At 48.2% G+C, this 10,797-nt stretch overlaps 1 pseudogene; it reads left to right on the top strand.

Moving 5' to 3' along the window:
• LOC102893194 lies at positions 1–273 on the top strand (annotated as a pseudogene).
• The last annotated feature ends 10,524 nt before the right edge of the window (positions 274–10,797 follow it).

Here is a 10,797-nt window from a genome sequence, read left to right as displayed (position 1 = left end):
ATGCCCAAGAGAAAAGCTGAATGGGATGCTAAAGGAGATAAAGCCAGGGTGAAAGATCAACCACAGAGAAGACTGCAAGGTTATCTGCTACACCTGCTGCTTCAACACCAGAGCCCAAGCCGAACAAGGCCCCTGCAAAGAAGAGAGAGAAGGTATCTAGTGCGAAAAGGGGGAGAGCTGATGCTGGCAAGGATGGCAATAACCCTGCAGAAAACAGAGAAACCAAAAACAGACCAGGCACAGAAAGCCGAAGGTGCTGGGGATGCCAAGTGAAGTATGAGCATTTTTGATAACCGTGTAATTCTGTTGACGGTACAGTTTGAAATACCATTTTTATAAAAACGCAGAATTTTGTTTTACATTTTTAAAAGCTATGTTGTTAGCACACAGAACACTTCATTGTTATTTTTCGGGGAAGGACATATATTACGAAGAGAATGTCTCGAAAGCTGGATTGACGTGGAGAAAAACACCTTTCTCTTCTAGTTTTGAGAGACTTCCTCTTGGTTCCTGGGAGAAAGGATCACTTGATGTTGGCACACGTTAGCCACCTTGGCACAAAGAGCTTGTGGAGTGAAAAAACTAAAATTTGTTTTTATATCCTTTTCTCCCTCTCTACCTTAAGCATAGACTTGACTCCTTTAAACCCAGAGACTTGTTGGAACCTGATGTACCAAATCGGTCACCAGTATGTCAGGCCATTCAGAGTTTCTAGTGTCACCATTGGGAGGGCATCCCTCAAAAGAGCAGTAGTTCCTTTTTTAGATTGTAGATCTACAGATTGACAAGTTTATCGTTTTTATTTTATTTCCTGAAAGTCAGAGCTGGCTTGCGAAAAGTTTTTAAACGACATGATTAATGTGAAATGGCGACTCCCGCTCGAAACTTTTCCTGTTCGGGGCATCAGAGGAAGACTTCATCGGATTTTATAGCAGCTTTCTGATTTTGGTAGTCTATCGAAGAAGGGAGTTTGAAAGTTGTCGTTTACTGTTAGCATCCTGCCTGAAATACCATGATTGTTTGTGAAAAGCATTCAATGGTGGCACCACGGTCAATGTGAGGGAAGCTGGCTCTGTACCCACGAGCTACGGTTTAAGGGAGTCAATCTATGCTTAAGGTAGAGAGGGTGAAAAGGACATAAAAACAAATTTTAGTTTTTCCAGTCCACGAACTCTTTGTGTCAAGGTGGCTAACGTGTGCTAACATCAAGTGATCCCTTCCCCTAGGAACCAAGAGGAAGTCTCTCTAAACTAGAAGGGAAAGGTGTTTTTCTCCATGTCAATCCAGCTTTTGAGACATCCTATTAGTAATATACGTCCTTCCCCAAACTGTTTACAGTTTGGCTAGGGGAAAAAAATATAGGTGCTTGAGCCTCATCCCTAGATAATTTGGGTTAGGGGTTCTGGGAGCCCAAGAGTGGCCTGTGTCCAGCATCCAGCCTGACCAGAGGCTGTCGACCAGAATGCAGATGACTGGATTAGATGACTCAAAGGTGCTCTCTGCCCTGAGTTCTATGAACTGTGACTTCCACACCAAACTGCGGAGCCCCAGCTCAGCCTAGACATAACTCTCATAATCATGAAGTGCACGTGAACAGCACTTTACAGTGTAGCCTGACTGTCCTGCAGAAGCCCAGACCCGTAAGAGCAGGCTATGGATAATAACAACTGCTGTTTATTTGGCTCCTGCTGTGTACCAGCTGCTTTTCTTGCTTAATCTGGTTTCATCCCCTCACAACCTTGTAGGGGGTGTTACTGCCCTTGTTTTTTTGGATGAGGAGTGGAAGGCTCTGGAGGGGAGGACAACTTGCTCAAGAATACTCAGAAAGGAGAGACTAGAGCGAGGAAGTAAAAAAAAAAAAAACTGCATCCTTGCAGACTGAGAACGGCTGTTCCAGCTCATGGCCTCACGAGGGCAGCAGCGAGTCCGATTCTTTTGTCCTGAGTGCCTAACACTGAGCAGCCACTGTGTCCCTGGCACTTTTCGCTGTTAGTCCTCACAACCCTGTGAGAAGGTTTTGAGTCCCATTTTCCTGTTGAAAAAACAGATTCAAAGAGGGGAGGTGGCTTGCCCAGGACTCACGGGACAGGGAATAGGCATTCAGGTCCCCAGGGAAGACCCTTCTGCCTACATCACGCTCAGGCCGCTGGCAGGACAGCAGAGTCCTTGGGCTTGAATATCCTGTTTATTCCTGGTCTCTGCTGTTTGAGTTGGTTGTAACGCCTGGTGCGTTGGGCCCGTGTCAACTGCAAACAGGCCAGAGGAAGCTCAGATGGGTGCCCACTTGGCATCAGGTGCACTGCCGGAGAGCTCAGGGGCATCCTGTATCTGTCTCTTCTGTTCATCCAGTTGAAACTCAGCAAGGACCAGGTTGGCCTGTCTGTCATATGAACATGAGCGGGGCAAAGGATGGGATAGGACTCGTGGCTACGGAGCTGGCCTCCCTCATGTTGACCGTGGTTCCACCATTCGAGCATAAAGCAGGGAGAAGACGGCAGGCAGCCCAGATCCCCAAGCCTGGGCTGGGACCTGGAGAACCCATTCCAGTAGGGTCTTGCTTGATGGCCTTGGACCAGTCATCACACTTCCTTCCTTGGCTGCCTGGCACCCAATTCCACAAACACCTGAGGCCCCTTTCTCTAGGTATGAGGTACAGAGCTGAGGGCTATGCTGAAATCTTGGGAAGAGAGTTTTACCTGCCCTAGGAACACAGCCCAGGGCTGTTATGTGGTGACCTGAGACCTGATGTCAGCCCCAGGCCTTAGTTGCCCCATCTGTAAAATAGGGTAAACATTCCTGTGCCTGGATCCCAGTGGCAAAATGGTAATCAAAAGGGTGCCGAGGAAGTCTGAGGGTGGTGGTCAGAGGCTGGCTCTGGGGTTGGGTTCGAATCCTCTCTCTCTGCCTGTTGTTGGCTGTATGACCTGAATGAGGGGTGTCACCTTGCTGAGCCTCAGGTTCCTTATCTGTGAAATGCGACGAGCAACAGGACTTACCTCCCAGCAGTGTTCTGAGGTTGAGGCGGGAAAGGGTTAGCAGGTGGAAGCCCTTGATACACAGTAACGGTGATGATGATTATAATTTTTGTTGGTTTCTGGTCATTTCACTTTTCTCCACCTCAGTTTCCCCATCTATATGTAAAGATTAAATGCGATAGTTCATCCAATATGGTTAGTGCTCAATTAATAGCAACTAAGCTTCTTATTTTTGTGTGCAGGGAAGACCTGATGAGCTAAAATGGGTTCAGGTGTCTGGAATACCAGTGTCCACCAATTCCGGCTCCATTTGTTGCTGGTGTATGATCCTTAGTTTTCTTTCTGGGCCAGGTTAGGGAAGTCTGAGAACTGTGGTCTCATGCATGACTCTGACTGATCGCAGAGACCGGATGGACCATTCTGCTGAGAAGCCCTTTGAGGTGCTTCTGGTCTTGGTGGGAACAATTGATTAGGGACGCTTGCTATGAGTTCAGGATGAGAGAGAGGAGCAGCACATGTTTGCCAGTGCTGGGCCAGGTGACCTCTAAATGTCCCTCAGGCTTGGTGATGGGCACATCTACACTGCAAGTTCATGGATGGTGGCGGATGGAGGAGGAGAGCCTGTTCTGGATTCCAGGCTCTGCTAATAACCTGCTTTGTGACTCTGAGCAAGATATTTGTTCTCGCACAGGGTCTCAGTTTCCTACTATAAAATGAAGGGTGCACGCAGAGCAGAGGTTCCCTGCCAGATAGGTGACCCGCTGGGGCTCTGAGAGGCAGTAAAGGGCATCTGAGGGATACTTGCTACATCCCCACAAACTGCAGCAACCCCACGCTTTTGCTCTGGGCAGGAATCCCACCAGCTCCTGGGACATGACCCCTCTCTGAGGCCACGAGGGCTGGGGCCACGTGGCATCATCCCCAGGGCCTGGCACACAGTACACACGCAATAAATATTTATTACGGCCTTCAGAAGCAATTTTTTCCTTATTGCTAATTAATTTTAAATGGACACATTTTTAATCCATGCATTTTATAAGCCTGGTTTTGTAGTCAGCCTTGGGTGTGTTTCCCGATCTTTCCCTTTGTTGACTGTGTGACAGCAGGCAACTGCTCTAACCTCTCTGAGTCGTTTTTTTTGTTCGATCTTTCCCTTTGTTGACTGTGTGACAGCAGGCACTGCCCTAACCTCTCTGAGTCGTTTTTTTTCGTTTTGTTTTGTTTTTGTTTTTGTTTTTACCATAAAATGAAAATTAGAATGGTTTGTACCTCAGAAGAGCTGCTGTGGGGACTAAATGAGGACATGTTAGTGGAGAGCCCAGACTAGCTCCTCCTGGAGAAGGTGTTCCATGAATAATAGCTACCATCGTCATTATTACTACTGCAATAAATAGTAGAGAGTGGTGACCTAGCATAGGGCTTAGGAACCCAGGGAGATTGTGAGGATGACAAGGTCAGTGTGTGCAGTACTCACAAGCACATCAGGCCTGGGTTCAAATCCTGGCTCTGCCACTTGCTAGCTCTATGACCTTTCCCTCTCGGAGACTTAGCTTACTCATCTGTAAAGTGGATACAGTAAATATACCTGCCTTATAGGACCAGTTGGAAGAATACATGAGTTACCATAAATAAACCCTGGCAAGCGCTCTCTAAAGATTTGTTATTCTCATTCTCTCAACAGAATGTTTTGTTTCCTGCAGCATCCTCAATGCCATAACAATGCCTTGTTCAATAAATGTTCCTCGAGTGGTATTTATCATGATCACACGCTGACCAGGGACCTTGCCCATAGGTGACTTCCCTTGAGGGAGAATGCTGTTGCTGTTTCCACGTCCATTTCACAAACATCTGCCTTTCCCAGACATTTGGCACTTCTGGTACATTGCGACCCACTTCTCCTTTCTCTCTCTGACCCCTCCTAGTTCCCAGTGACCCTAAGTCTGTGTAGTGGCTAAGAGCACGGGCTGTCCAGGTGGGCTTCTCCGTTCCGCCTGGCCTCTGGGTATTCCTGGCCTCTCTTCGTTGTTTCTCTGCTCTGGGAGCTAATGTCAGGCCCACCGCTTCTCCAGTTTGCTGTGACAGTGCGATCAGGAGATGCCAGTCTGGGGCTGACATGCTGCTGGGCTGCATCAGTGCCCCTTCCTGCCCAAATCGACCAGGACAAAGATGTGGGAGGCAAGGAGCATGAAGGGTCCTTGGTGGTGTGTGGGGAGGATGGTACACTCAGAGGCTCCCTGAGGGTCGGGCCAGCTCATCTGAATCATCCTGGAAAGAGAAGCAGCGACAGCTCCCGCTGTGCCTTTCACCCCTCCCCGCTCTCCAGGGGATAGGCAATCTCCTTGCTCCGAAGGTATTTGCCTTTCAGGGACAAAGGCTACAGCCATGAGGGTCATAGGATGAATTTCTCATTGAAAATCTTCAGTGAGGCATTAAGGATTATCTGTCTCAGGACTGAGACATGCTAATCTCTGTGTGACACCTCGGCGTGACTGCTAATCCCCAGTTCTGGCAGCTTCCTGGTCCCACTGACGCAGCCCTTAAGCTCTGAGCTGGTATCTTTTTCTAAACATGGCTCAGATCCCAGGAAGGTCAACCAGCCTCCTGAGATCAGAGAGGGCCGGCGTAGGGGCGAAGGTTGCACAGGGGCGAGGGCAGGGCTGGGCTGAGGCTGGTAGGATGCCCCTACCACATCCCTTCTCCACACAATAATAGATGTGCACCCACCTCTCATCCACCAAATAAAATTTTTTTATTTTACTGTAAAGAAGCTGAAAGAATTGTCACTTTGTTTTTGAAATCAGTCAGGTACGAATAATTCATCCAATTTATAATAGGCCTCAGTTTCTCACAATAGAACTGCCTACTCAGGAGTTCTTGGCAAATTAAAAAGATCAAAGTAACAAGTGTTTTCAAATATACTGTCACTTTTATGACTGCTGAATATAACAATTAATAAAGTTTTCATAATGTTACAGTCCGAAGACCTTTAATTAGACTTCTAGCAATTTTAACATTGCCGTTTTCTGATTTTAAAGGTTAACACATTTTTTTTTTTTAACTCGCAACATTTTCCTAAGCCCTGGGCTCTGTAGCTCCCCCAGGTCCCAGCCCCTAGAAAATGGGGAGCTACTTCCCGTGGACTGACTGATGGACAGGGTGTCTTGTCCCCCCCACCACCCCGAGGCTGTTTCATGAAATGTTCTCTGAGCACTTGGCCCAAGTCTCCCAGAGAAAATTCAGCGCAAAGTTGGAAGGTTCTGGTTCCTTCCCTGAGTCCCTTGAAGTCTGGGCGCCTTATTTTTTTCACTGTGGGTCCCCCAGAGCTGGCACAGGGTCTGGTCTAGAGTAGGAATCAAATGATGTGTGTGGGAAGAAAGGAGGGAGAGCAGATAGAGAGAGGGAGGGAAGCAAGGAAAAAAATGAGAGAGAAGAAGAGAGGGAAGACGAAGGAGAGAGGGCGGGAGAGGGAGGGCGGCTACGTCCCACCAGACCACACGATCTCTAAGCGCAGAGGCCACATAGCTCCGAGGTCCCAGTGCCCAGTGCAGGACCTGGCTTGGCTGGCTGGCATTGACCAACCATCTGTCTGTCTGACTGACTGACCAGCTGACTCACTGACTCTCTGACTCACTGACTCACTGACTCACTGACTGACTCACTGACTCACTGACTGAATGGGCAAAGGAACGAAGTCAGCAGCCCCTCGCCTTCAACAAGCTCTGAGTCCCTCCTGGTCTAGCTGAGCTCCTGGCATTGGACCTCTTATTCGTCTTTACCCTGTGTTGTCTGTCCCTCCTCCAAATCCCTCTTGCTAAACTGATCCAGACCTCTCATCCGTCTATCTTGTCCTTCATTCATTCACTCATTCATTCATTTATTCATTTAACAAATGTCAATTATTTTTTTGGAGGGCCACTCATCCATTCTAGAATAACTTTGTTGGGCACCTCCTGGGTGCCATGCCCTGTGTTAGAGTCAAAGATGAATGGATCTTGGTCTTTGTCCCAGACGTGGGCCACCGTCCAGGGCAGTAGATGAGCCGCTGTGATCAGGAAAGCATGGTCTCATCGTTAACTGCTCCAAACAACTGAAGCAGGTACTATTTTATCCCATTTTATAGACAAGGAAACTGAGGCACAGAGAGGTAAAGCGAATCACCTAGGGTTACACACCTATTAAGTGGCTGAGTTGGGATCTGAACCTAGGGAGTCTGGTCCCAGAGTCCATGCTCTGAGCCCCTCACATTACACTGTCATTTATACCCTCCTAATTGACATCCCCCTTGCCTGTGTGAGCTCTTTAAGAATAGGAAGCACATTGATTCATCTCTCCGTTTTCCCAGCATCACCCAGCCGAAGGTCTGTGTCAGAGGAAGCACTCCATAATAGTGTGTTGTTTGAAGAAATGTGTGCTAGCCCTTTCTCCTTTGCTAGATGGGGGTTTCTTAAGGTTAGGGATGGTGGCTCTGTCATCTTGTGTCTCCAAAGCCAGCCAGTAAACACTATTTTGAATTAAAGTGAAAAGAGCAGGTTAATTGACAGGCTGGCCAGCTGGCTGAATACACAAATGTAGGAGACGAGACACAGAATCCAGCAAGAGAAATCCAGAATCCCATTCATCTGTCCTCCCTCCCTCCTTTTTTCCTTCTTTTTTTCCTTCCTTCCATCCATCCCTCAACCTCCCATCCTTCCATCCGTCTACTCATTTCATCATCCATTCATTCATCACATATGTGTGGAGCTTCTGTTCCAGCCCTGTCCCACGCCAGGCTCTGGGCCCTAGAGAGCACTCCTGTGTATGTCTATCCTCAACCCCATCAGCAGTAGGTGGAGGCAAATATACACAGCCACAATGACTTTCCATAAAGCAGGTAATGTCCTTGAAAATGTCTGTATGTTGAAAACCCCATGCAAGTGGTCAGAATTTTCCCTCTTGCTGTTTCAGCGTCTGTCCTTGGCACAGAGCCCGGGCCTGATGCAAACCCTTCATAAACATTGAATGGTTTGAATTGAGCACTTTGGGACTTGAAAGAGGAAATGATACGACATGATGATGTAGATGAAGACAGATAATACAAAAGACAAACGCTGGCAGAATTTCCACACTTGGGGTAGCTCTGAGTGTATTTGTCTTGCAGGGGCTTTTGGTAATTCCAGACTTCGATTTGAGTCTTAACCCTGCTGCTTTCCTGCTGTAGGACCTTGGGGAAGTTATAGCACCTCCCTGAGCCGCCATTCTTCATTTGCAAAATAGAGGTCATGACGGCCTATCTGCTAAAGTTGGTGTGAGGATTGGATGAGATTTAAGCCTGGAATGCAGTTAGTCCCAGTGCCTGGCACATAGTAAGTGCTCAGTAAAGATAACTCAGCAGTGCCAGGCCCGGGGGAAGGACTAAGGGTGGGAAACAGCACGCGGTCTCCATCCTGAACTGTGTTGGGTCGCTTGTAATGGAAAACACAACCCAAACTGGCTTAAATGTAAAAGGGAGTCCTTGCCTCATATAACTTGAAGGTCAGGCTTGGCCGAATCCATGTTTCTAAAATAAATCTTTGGGACTATGCCTCTCTCCAGGACTTGGCTCTGCTCTTTTTTTCAAACTGACTCCCCTAAAGGAGCAGCAGAGAGGGCTACCAGCAGCTCCAGGTACACACTCTCTCTTAAAGACCCTAGCAGGAACAGAGTATCTCATGGTTATATGAGATACATGTTGAGCTCTGAACTAATAACAGCGACCGGGTGAAGGAATACATCGAGTGGTCAATATGAAAACATTACACCTGCAAAGAGGGCTGAGGTGTAATGGTCAGAAGGACAGGAGGGCAGGCGGAGGAGCATGGCCAAGGGAGGAACTGGTTTCAAGGAGGGAGAAGTGGTGTCTGTGCTGTAGTCAAGTAAGATGAGCTGGACAAAGTTCCACTGGATTGCTGAGGACCTGAAGAGGGCTGAGTTGTGTGGTGATGGTTGGAAACCAGGTTTTAGAGGGCTGGACACGTCCAAAACGAGCATGTTGTTCAAAGAGTGGGCCAGTAGCAGCATCTTCTGCAGGGAGCTTGTTGGAAATGCAGAATCTTGGGCCCTTGGCCCAGACCAGTCACACCAGAACATGCATTTTAACAAGAGCTCCAGATGGTTTTTGTGCATGTTCAAGGCTGAGAAGCACAGCTCTGGGGAACTTGGCCGTGAAGGGGAAGAGAGAGGGAAGGAGGGAGTGTGGCATCAACGGAGGGACCTTGATTCTTCCTAAGAAGGAAGAGACTGCAGGGTGTTTAGCTGTGCATTCCTAACAACGAAAAATATTAACTTTCTGCTCACCATGTGAAACTTCGTTAATATTTTGCAGGGCTGTTTCCGATTTGCATAAATCAGATTCATATCAAATGTGACCTGAATGTGTTTGTTGCCAACTTCACGGTGGGGATGTTTCCTGAGAGCCTCTCACTGAGGATCCTTTGGCAGCTGAGGCATCCCCAGGATCATGTGACACTGGACCAAGGACACCAAGTGCCCTGGGCCGTGCAGAGACTTCGAGGAGAATGCTGAATTTGCTCCACTTCCTTCTTTTCTCACTTCTTTGTCCCCATATCTGGCTCCACGTGACTCTCCTCCAGGTGCACAGGGACCCTCAAGTTTTTCGCAGAGATGGTTCTTGCAAAAAAAGGTCGAGAAAACCAATACTGTCATATGTGTCACGAGGCCTGAACAGCCCTGTGTGCTGCCACGGTCAGTGTATCTTCCAGCCACAGGCTCACATAACATGAAGGAGGCCTAGAGAGGACGAGCTCTGGGGTTGCTTCGTGCAGGGTGTGGGGAGACCGTGGGGGGCTTGCGCCCTCCTCTCACTGCAGGCTCCCTCTGCCCCAGCACTGGCACCTCCAGGATGTGGTCTCTTGTCTGTCACATTGTGAGCTTTCCCCCAGGGCAGTCATAGAACGAGAAGGCAGCAAGCATGTCCGGCTTCACGCATCCCAATTTCTTACAGTACTGGTGGCAGAAGTGAAGCCAGAACAACACGGGGGACTCAGCAAGGACATGGCAGGGCAGTTGTAGGCCAGGACAAGAACCTCTCTTTTCACTGAGGCCCTGGACAGCCCTGCCCCCACCTCCTCCTGCTCTCTGCCAGAAGACCTGGGGTTGAATAGCGCCTTGCCTCATTCTAGCTGTATGGGAAGGGGATAGGCAGCTAACCTCTCTGAGCCTCGGTTTCCTTATCTGCGAAACAGAGATATTAACAGCCACTCCTGGGGTGGTTGTGAGGATGACATGAAAAACTCCACATAAATGCTGGACATAGAACAAAAATAAACAATTAGCTAAAGTCTACTAACTATTGTAATGTGATTGCTATAATTAACCACGTTTTTCAAATGGGGAGACTGAGGCATAGAGAAGTTAAAAATCCTCATAAGTTGAAGAACTGGAATTTGAGCCTAAGAGTTCTGACTCCCCAGCCCACACATTTAGTCATAATCACTTCTCTGAGCCTCAGTTTCACCATATTTAAAATGGATCGAATGAGAATTGGCTTTGAAAATTAAACTAGGTCATAAAAGAGACATGAAAACCTGCCATAAAAAAATATTGCTTTGTACAAATATCTTGATAGTCAGTGTAAGAAACATAGATTAGTAAGATCATGGCTCCACCTCGTGGTGTAGTCTGGGAACTGCGCCTCCATTACGGTTTCCCCCACCACTCCCACGCCGCCCGCCTCTTAGCCCTGCCTGCGCGTTCTTGTCAGTCTTCCTACGTAGCAGTGGGGGGCGAGCGCAGTTTTATGCAAAGATGGGGTTAAGGGCTTCAGTTATGTGGGACCAGCAGGCCC

Source organism: Pteropus alecto, unplaced genomic scaffold (assembly GCF_000325575.1).
Source record: "Pteropus alecto unplaced genomic scaffold, ASM32557v1 scaffold45, whole genome shotgun sequence".
Classification (NCBI taxonomy): domain Eukaryota; kingdom Metazoa; phylum Chordata; class Mammalia; order Chiroptera; family Pteropodidae; genus Pteropus; species Pteropus alecto.
Note: the sequence above shows the minus strand (reverse complement) of the source record. Positions and strands in the feature narration are given on the sequence as shown.